This window comes from Urocitellus parryii, chromosome 8, assembly GCF_045843805.1.
Source record: "Urocitellus parryii isolate mUroPar1 chromosome 8, mUroPar1.hap1, whole genome shotgun sequence".
Classification (NCBI taxonomy): Eukaryota; Metazoa; Chordata; class Mammalia; order Rodentia; family Sciuridae; genus Urocitellus; species Urocitellus parryii.
In genome coordinates, this window is record NC_135538.1 from 88,842,616 (window position 1) to 88,852,361 (window position 9,746).

The 9,746-nt window shown below is 32.3% G+C and overlaps 1 pseudogene; it reads right to left on the reverse strand.

Moving 5' to 3' along the window:
- Positions 1–753: 753 nt before the first annotated feature.
- LOC113184624 (small nucleolar RNA U13) lies at positions 754–838 on the reverse strand (annotated as a pseudogene).
- Between the last annotated feature and the right edge of the window lie 8,908 nt (positions 839–9,746).

Genomic DNA, 9,746 nt, shown 5'->3' on the forward strand with positions numbered 1-9,746 from the left:
AGTCACAAATAATAGAGGAGATAAAATTTGGTAAGCTATGAATAAACTGATTTCTATAATTTTATACTGTTACCAGTGTAATTTTTAGAGTGAAAACAGAGCTATTAATAAAATTTTTAGAAAATGGGTTTGTACTCTTCAAGTCATCGTACACAAATTGAAAAATAGTTTCAACTATCTCTAATTTTCTTCCTCCTTTGTTTGGAACTAATGTAAGCCCTTAAAAGGGACATAGCCACTCCTTGCCTTGGCTCATATCACTGAATCCAGAAGCCCCTGCATCTTGCCATAGGACATTTTCAGAAGCAAAGAAAGGTTTCCAGCCGGTACATTAGGTATGATTCATTCTGAAGACATTGACTTGCTTTATTGCTCTTGACAAGTAATTTAGAAACTCTAGACCTCAGTTTCCTTAGAGGAAATATGTGACTGTGAAGTGAACTGACATATAAACTCTAGTAACTTATGAATAACTTGTATCCTATGGAGGGCATGATTTTTTTTTGAACTATAAAAGCATTCTATTTTGAAATTATCCATTGATCATTGATGTTTAGGTTTGAGCAACCACTGCTTTCAAAAGTGAGTAAAATTTTTTTAAAAAAAGCAATTCTTCAGGAGGGGGGGAAAAAAAAAACCCTACAACTTCCCAAGGGAGAAGAAATAAAGAAATAGAAAATCCAGCTTTTATTAAAATGATCAGTATTGAGTATTCAAAATCATTTAATCTTATGATTTCTTTTTTTTGTTTCATGTCAGACAGGTAATGTGCTGATGTCAAGGGAAGCACATCTCATACAATAGCATGAACACCCAATCATCATGCTTATGGAATTATTTACATGTGATATTTTTTCATTGATAATTTTCTAAACTTCCCCGGAATTATTGTAGTGATATGGAATGACCATTTTTTTAAATTGTTATGTATTAATTTATTTCTTTTAAAAATACGACAATTTAAAAGAACATTAAAATATGCTTCATTATTTAATGAATGCTTTTATTATGGAGATTTATTTTTAAAGTTGACAGTTATTAATCATTAAAAATATAGTGTCACATTTTAAGAGTCAAGTCAGTTCAAAAATGTTTGACTCTTATTGGATATATAAATAACACATTTTTTTTTCTGAATTGCCTTTTAATTCTCGAAAATAATATTAGGAAGTCAGTATTGTAATTTTCCTTTTAAATGTGCATAAGTTAATATAAATTACCAAATTCATATTTCTAGGAATTTCAAATATTTAAGATGGACACAAATCTGATCTATTTTCACCAGAAACTCAAAACTACTTTATGCACTTTCTCTAGGAGTCACACAAATGTTAAAAACTTAAGATTTATTTATTTTAAAAAGAAATAAACTTTAGAGTTAAGAAATGTGGCTATGACCTAGGGAGGTTAGAAGGTTAGTTGAAGATTAAACCATTACTAGTTACATTATTGAAGGAGAAAAAATAATTATTAATTTGTGTACTATTTCATCTACATAATGCTTTTTTGATTGTATCTATGCAAAGCAATTATATCTCTACTCTGATTGATAAAGGAAAGGATCAGAGATAACTTAAACCATGGCCATATGTAGGCATATTGCAAATCTTACTGTATCATTACTGAAATATTCCTTATTCAACTTCTCTCAATAACTATGAATAAAAATCATGCTAAAGAAATCAGTATAGCTAGAATATATCATGTGGTTATTATTATGGTTATTTCAACAACTTAATCATGTAGAAAGATGAAATTCAAGCTATTACCAATCAAGTATACTACTATTTGATTAGCATACGCCAGTATTAAATATTGTAGCATACATAATGAGCTGTCCACAATTTCGTTTTTGGTTTGGATTGTAATCCTAATGATTTATCCTGTATTCCTATTCCAGTTCTATATTTTCCTGATTTTCAGATTTAGCCTGTTCTCAGCTATTGCCATATTTTTTTCAAATCTTTATTCCCATCATATATTTATTTCCAAAGATAGATGTATTATCTTTAATCACACACACACACAAAAAAAATAACTTGGCATATTTGAGAATAAATTTGTTTCCTTCTTTAAATATTTAGTCCTCTAAATCCCGCCCCCCTCTCTTTTGTCACTGGCATCAAAATGTAAGAGTTGTTACACTGATTAAGTTTCCATTAAAACAATAACTAGAAAATTTCTTATCTGACACTTGTTACATAATCAGAAAGACTGAAGCAGTACTTTTTAGACAAAGCTTCCGAAACATCTGTCTTCCAAAAGACATTGCCTCTGATGAAACTGATATCTACTCATCATTACCTGAAAGCATGGTACAGAAATGTGACCATAGGATCTGGCAAAAACATGAATGTTTCTGCTTCTGAGGCAAGTAACCACAACACTATGAAGCCAGGGGTGGCAGAACATCATTGCCTCTGCCAATATCTACACCAGCAAACAGATAACTAATGCACTTATCTCATTTTTTTTTCTTTTCATCATTTAATCCAATTTTGAGTGTAAGTCTTGCATGAGTAAATCAGATTTGTAGATCTGATTAGTACTATCTAAATCATATTCAAAAATTTAAATACATGGGAAGCTAGAATATATAGTTTATAGCTTTCTGGGAGCCGTGGCAGAGAAAAACACACTAATCAGAGTTTGGAACAAAAGCTGAGTAAGCTAATCCATACAATTGCTATAGTTTGGATTTTTCTTTTATTATTTATTTATTTAGGTACTGGGGATTAGGTACTTTACCACAGAACCATGTCCATAATTCTTTATTATTATTATTATTATTATTATTATTATTATTAATTTTTGAGAGAGTTACTAAGTTACTGAGGATCTCACTAAATTGCTGTAGCTGTTCTCAAGCATCCTCCTACTATAGCCTTCCATGTCATTAGGAGTACAGTTCAGCACCACCAGGCCTTTCTTATATTTTGGATCCTGAATGAACCCTAAAGGCCCATGTGCTGAAGGCTTAATTGGCAGCCTGTGGTCCTATTTGAACGTAATAGGAACTTTATGAGGTGGGGCCCATGAAAGGAAATTGGATCATGAGGGACATTCTAGGGATAATGGGATCCTGGCCCCTTACTTTCTGTTTGCTTCCCTGCTACACTGAGATGAGCAGCTACTCTGCCACACAATCCCTTCCATGAGGTACTATACCTCCATGAGATACAGGGTCTAGAAACTATGGACTGAAACTTTTGAAACCATGAGCTAAAATAAACCTTCCTCCTTATAGGTTATGTATATCAAGTTTTTGTTATAGCAGTAAGAATTTGACTCACTTTAAGGTTCTCTTTTTCAGTGTTAGAATCCTTTATGACAGCTTTCTCTCCTTGCTATATTCTTTTGCCCTACAAGACATTAAATTCTACACATTCCTCTCTTAATATATCTCACATCTGTCATTTTCTTTCATTTCTACTTCTCCTATTTAAGTTCTTTTGAAATTACTCCAAACCATTACATAAAATATCTATAGGTATTTCATAATCTAGAATTTCCTTCATAAATAATTCTATTTAAATACCACTCAATCAGTCTTGATAATTAGTTATTTTCAGGGAAATCCAACTCTCAGAATGACAGCCTGATTTCTATAAGCCTGACACAACTGATATATTATCTCATTCAAGAATTATTACCTAAGTCTGGCTAGAAATGACTGTTGCATTTTTGAACATTAAATCATATTTAACTAGTGCCTTTCCTATGGTATTTACTTGATTGTGCTTTAAATTTTACATAATTATTTAAGTAAGAATGTGTGTGTGTGTATGTGTGTGTGTGTGTGTGTATCTCCTCTAGCTCCTGAGGACTAGATCAAAAGAGCAACTAAAAGTTGAACTTGCACATCATATAACTTAAGATCTTTCTTGAATAAATGATTAAGACCAAATAGGTACACAACATTGAATAAATAAATAGATAAATGACATTCAAAGAGATCATAAATACACAGAGTCAGAAAACTCAAAATGTCTGATGTTGTAAACTACCTACAAGTTAAAGTTTCACCTTATCAGATTCTTGCACACACACACACACACACACACACACACACACACACACACGAACATGAGGCCCTGATGCTCCTGAATTAAAGATACAGATCATTTATTACTCTTGGCAGAAATAGAAGCCAGAGCAACATCTTGCATTGATTCTCTATACTCCAAAGTAATATATTTTTTACAGGCATTGTTTTCCCCTGGTTTGCACTTTATAGGCCATTTGCTAAGATCCTGTCCAATATTTGCTTTATCAGGCCCTGTTACACATGGGTTACAAGACACCTACATGTAGTGCTCAGTTACCCCAATATACTTTATTATCACAGATGGCCCTTTCTTCCTTGGGCCTAGAATTTCATATTTGAGTATTACCATCTTTAATTAACTATACCTGTGAAGAAACCTTGAAAGTTATTTATTTATCTGTTTATGATACACTCAAATTAAAGATAAAGTATCATAGAAGAGTAAGTATATGAGATTCATAATCTTCCATTATCTCCCTATGATAGGAAACTCTTGAGATATAAAATCTGTAAAGGCTCTTATGAACATTAAACTTGCTGGCTTCTGGATTAACTTGATGTCATTTTGTATGTTTTATTAAAAGATTATTTTATATGCTTTATTATTTTATATGCTATATTACAAGATTATTTTATTAAGACATGTATAGAAATTATGTTACCAGATAAATATATTGAAATTTTCTATTTTGACAACTCTGTAATACTTATACAAATGAAATTAGATGTATTTTGAATATATGTATTATTCCCATCCAGGTCAAGAACCTCATGTGATACATCTTTCTAAATAATTTTCTATTCCATGTTTTCTCATAACTGCAAATATTTTAAATTGGCTATACTAGACTATATTCTTCCTTTCTTATCTAATTAGTGGCTTGTGGTTTATGTCTAAAAATTCTAATTAGAATAAGATATACTCCATGTTTTTATAAATATATCTAAATAGAATCTTCTGTAACATATAAGTAAAAATAATGGATAGAAAATAATAAGGTAGTACATTACAGAGTTGAAGGCTTTGATTTTTTAAAGTAATGCTGAATTCAGTACACCTTCCCTTACTGGTCAACTCAAGTTGCTTTGACAGAGTACAATAGGATGATTTTTTTTTTTAAGTAATTTACTTGTCACACCTCAAGAGATTGGAAACCGGAGATCAAGTTTACAGCAGACTTGGATCCTGGTAAGAGCCCTATTTCTGGATTGCTGATAGACACTTCTCCCTCTGTACATAACATGGTATGGGGAAAGATAGAAATCTTTCTGTTCTTATAAGATCACTATTCTCTCATGAAATACTCTCATGTCCTAATCTAAACCTAATTACCTCTCAGAGCCCCAATCTCCAAATGCCATCATATTGAAGGTTAGGGTACAAAATATGAATTTCTTGGGGGACATAAGCAGTCCACATTATTTTCTTAGTATTATCCATAAGTTACTTCAGAAAGTACAAAACATAGCCCGGGGACAGTAATCACAGTGGCTCCGGGGGCTAAAGCTGGAGGCTCACGGGTAAAAGCAAAGCACTAAGCAACTCAGCAAGACCCTATCTGTAAATAACAGGTCTGGGGATTTTGCTTAGTGTTGGAGTGCCCCTGAGTTCAATTGCCCTGGTAACACCCCTCCCACACCCCACCTCCAAAAAACTACAAAAATATATAGGAGTATTAATCTAGTCATCTTTTTTGTTGTTGTGCCCTGAAGACCTGACAAAAACAATTAATGGAGAATAAAGTTTATTTGGCTTATAGTTTCAGAGTTCTCAATCCTTGGAAGACTGACTTAATAGCTCTGGGACTCAAGGTGAGGCAGGATGTCATGAGAGAATGTGGTAGAGGAAAGAAGTTCAGAACCTGGCCTTTAGGAAGCAGAGATCACAGGGACAAAATACAAATCCCAAAGGCATAGCTTCAGTGATTTACCTCCTTCAGCTTCCTGCTACCACCTACAGTTGATCTGTATAAATTTATTAATGCACTGATCAGGCTTAAAGCTCTCATAACCCAATCACTTATCTGTAACTTTCCCTGTGTTGTCATACAAGAGCTACTGAAGGACATCACATATCCAAACCAGAACAAGTACTATGTGTACAATCCCTGATCTACATTGGAAACAATAAATTTATGCCTTGGACTTACCCTTCGTAGTTCCTCAGAATGGCTATTGTTACATGTTCTACTCCACTATTTTCCTTTGTTGCACTGGTCACTGTGGATTACACTCTTCCCAACTCAAGTCACCATTGCTGATGTCCATGGTGAATTCTACTACTCACTTCCTTCCTCCATGTTTCATGTTTATGATCTGTACTAAATTTTGACATCTATTATATTTTTATTAGTCATCAGCTCCTTTCACTTTAAAAATATATTTGTATATTTCTGTGTTAAATTCTATATTATAGAGATCCTATGACATATATTTATGTATAATATTTGGGCTATTTTTCTATTTTACACCCAAGTATTATGGTTTGGGCCTTAGGTGTCCTCTAAGGGCTCACGTGTTCAAAGCTTGACTCCTAGCAAGTTGCTCTTGGGAGGTGGTGGAATCTTTAAGAGGTAGGACCTAAAGTAAGGTCTTTGTGTCACAGGGGCATACCTTCAAGGGGTAGATGAGACTTCAGTTCCTTTTCCTTTCTCTTTTTCCCTTTTATGGCCATGAGATGAGTCGTTTTCTTTGCTGCACTCCTTTGCCATGATGTTCTGCCTTGTCAGAGAACCAAAGCAGGGAAGCCAATTCATCATGGACTAAAACTTCAAGAACAGTGAGAGAACATAAATCTTCTCTCTGTTATGTTTCTAGTGATGAACTGACCAACACACCAGGGAAACAGGAAAAATACCCAATGCTTTCCTTCAAGGGGTTTATGGACTATCTAGAAAGTCTAATCAATAAAAGAACAATTCTTAAAGCAATGAGTATGCTCTCTTCCTAAACCACTGTGGACTGTAGTAATCTGTACAAATACCATCTGGATTGGAGGCAGTGGAAGTAACAGAGATTTTCTAGAGAAAACTTAGTCTGAAGAAAAGTTAACTTATGGAAAAGCCAAAACTAGAATGAAGAAAAACTGAAACTAGAAAAAAAAAGTTTGGGTTGCATAGGTGAGAAATAAAGATGCCAGTCTGAGAAATAAAATTGGCAAAAACATATAAGTGCATAAAAGTACATCCATAAAACACAGCAACTTGTCTGTGTGTATCAGAACAAGAAGCTCAATATTCTGGAGCTTTAATTAGAAATGTATGTATGGTGATGAGATGATTATGTTTATGGAATTTATTCAGTCATATTAAGTTGAAAAGCCTTATGATATCAGAGGAGACAGGCCCAATGGGTAAATAAATGCACTGCCTTGGTGCATAAGTCAGTAAAATGATATACTTTTAGTATTAATCAGTATATTTTTTTCTATGGAACCTGAGAATACCCATAAATTTGTATGAGAAAATGCTTAGAATAAAAATAGACTAGCAACAACATAATCTTTCAGGACAATCAACATTATAATTTATCATATCATTGCATAAAATGAAAAATTCTTTCCAAGGATTTACTCTCACTTTTTGTAATTGCTAATAATTATGTGGTATAGAATATACTTATACAACAATTATATTATTATGGATGTAATATATTAATTAATACATATATGTGTAGACTCTGTCTTCCAACCTATTTTAATGCACCTATGACAGTTTTATTGATATAGTCACAGAATTGAAAAGTTGGAAATTATTAATATAGTCCAGTCTACTAATAAGCTTACCTGTGGGTTAAAAAATAGACAAGGATGAATATATGGAAAGATACTAAGGAGCAATTATCTATAATTTTGTTTGTTTACATTTGAATTTAGTGTAATTTATTTATTTATTCTAACTTTTTTTAAAAATATGGGAAGATAATTGAATATATTAGCAGTGTTCATTTGTTGTGGATTAATAAAAAACTGTATTTTTTTTAAACTTTCTGTCAATTGTATAACATTTTGAAGCTGATTTTTGTCTCCTAATGTACCCAATATCCTGGAGATTTTAAACATACTTCATCAATATTATTTATAAATAATTACAGTTATTAGGAAATAATTGCTGAAATTCCCCTCATAAGGGGTTTCCTAGACATATTATATAATCATATATACCATCTTGAGATGCATGCTTAACATATGGATATGAGCAAAGTTTGAATGCTAATATGCCTCTGCGTGTAATAAATACTTGTGAATCAACATATAAAATAGCCAATTTAGTAACTTTGCAAAACATTTACAAACTGGAAAAATGATGACTAGCAAATTTGAGTGTTCTTTTCAACATTATTAGATTATGGTAGTTTTAGGAATATGACCTCTGACAAAGAATTGTAGTAATTGAGCATTATGCATAGTAATTTGTTTCATTATTAGACATTGTCCTGTTTTATTGAACATGTTGAAAGGTAGCAAATTAAAATGATCTTGCTTTTTTGAAAGAGATCTACTGATTACTACTCATATTCAAATTCCAAGTGCTTATCATTATTGCATTACTCTATGAACACAGATTTGAAATGCAAAGTGATAGTTCATTTGAAATGATGAAATGAGACAGGCACTAGTATTCCTATTTCCTAATATGGCTTTGCATATTTTGCAATAAACTGTATAATAAATTTTGCTATTTGAGCTTATTGTCAGAAGCATTTTTAAGTTTTTTATGTGGTATACTAATAGTCTAGAAAACAGCACAATTATTCTGTAAATTCTGGTAAACCTACTTATCTTTATAGTGAGGATCAGTTATAATTAAGTTTGAGAATTTCCATGCCTCTTTTACTTAGAGTTGCAAACAATTAAGTATTCATGCATAGTCAATAAACATTGACAGAGACTTGGGAATAGTCAGAAAAATACCATATGCTCCCTGCTTCCCAAGTATTTGGACTATTAGAAAGACAGTTATATGAGCAAGTAATTGGCTGCTCTACATTGCCATGGACAAAATACTGTGGAAGACCAAATGAGGGGGAAATTCTGCCTACCTTAGAATATGGAAGATATTTGTGAGACAAAGATTTATAACAGGGTAATATTTAAGCTAGGGTCCTAAACATATATTCTAACTATTTGCCTGGAATGAAGGAAGAGAGAATTTTACAGATGTTCTGATAAGATGCTTATAAAAATAAAAAGAGTAGAAATTTTCTCTTTGGGGAAGATCCAATGAGCATTATTTTTATCCCATTTTAAAAAAAATAATGTGAGTAAATGTAGATGTAATTGCCTAAATCTACACTAATGCTTTCTGTGTTCGGAAGGAAGGAAGGAAGGAAGGAGGGAAGGAAAGAAGGAAGGAAAAAGAGGAAGGAAGGGAGGGAGGGAGGGAGAAAAAAAACAGTGGACTCAGAATTATTCTTGGGGCTTCATGAATGTTATCTTCATGGATCTCCTGTTTTGTTAGATATTATCTTCACATTAATGATGGCAATCAATGCAAGGGTATAAATCCCAGTACTCTGAAAATGAAGCTAATGTTCTCAAAAGCCATGTATGTATATGCATGTGTGTACAAACATTTATGCAAGAATTACATACATTATATAATAATCATTAAAATACATGTAAATTTTGATATATATTTATATATATAAAACAATGTACGTTTTGGCATAAATGTTGATATATTTGTTATTAATTATC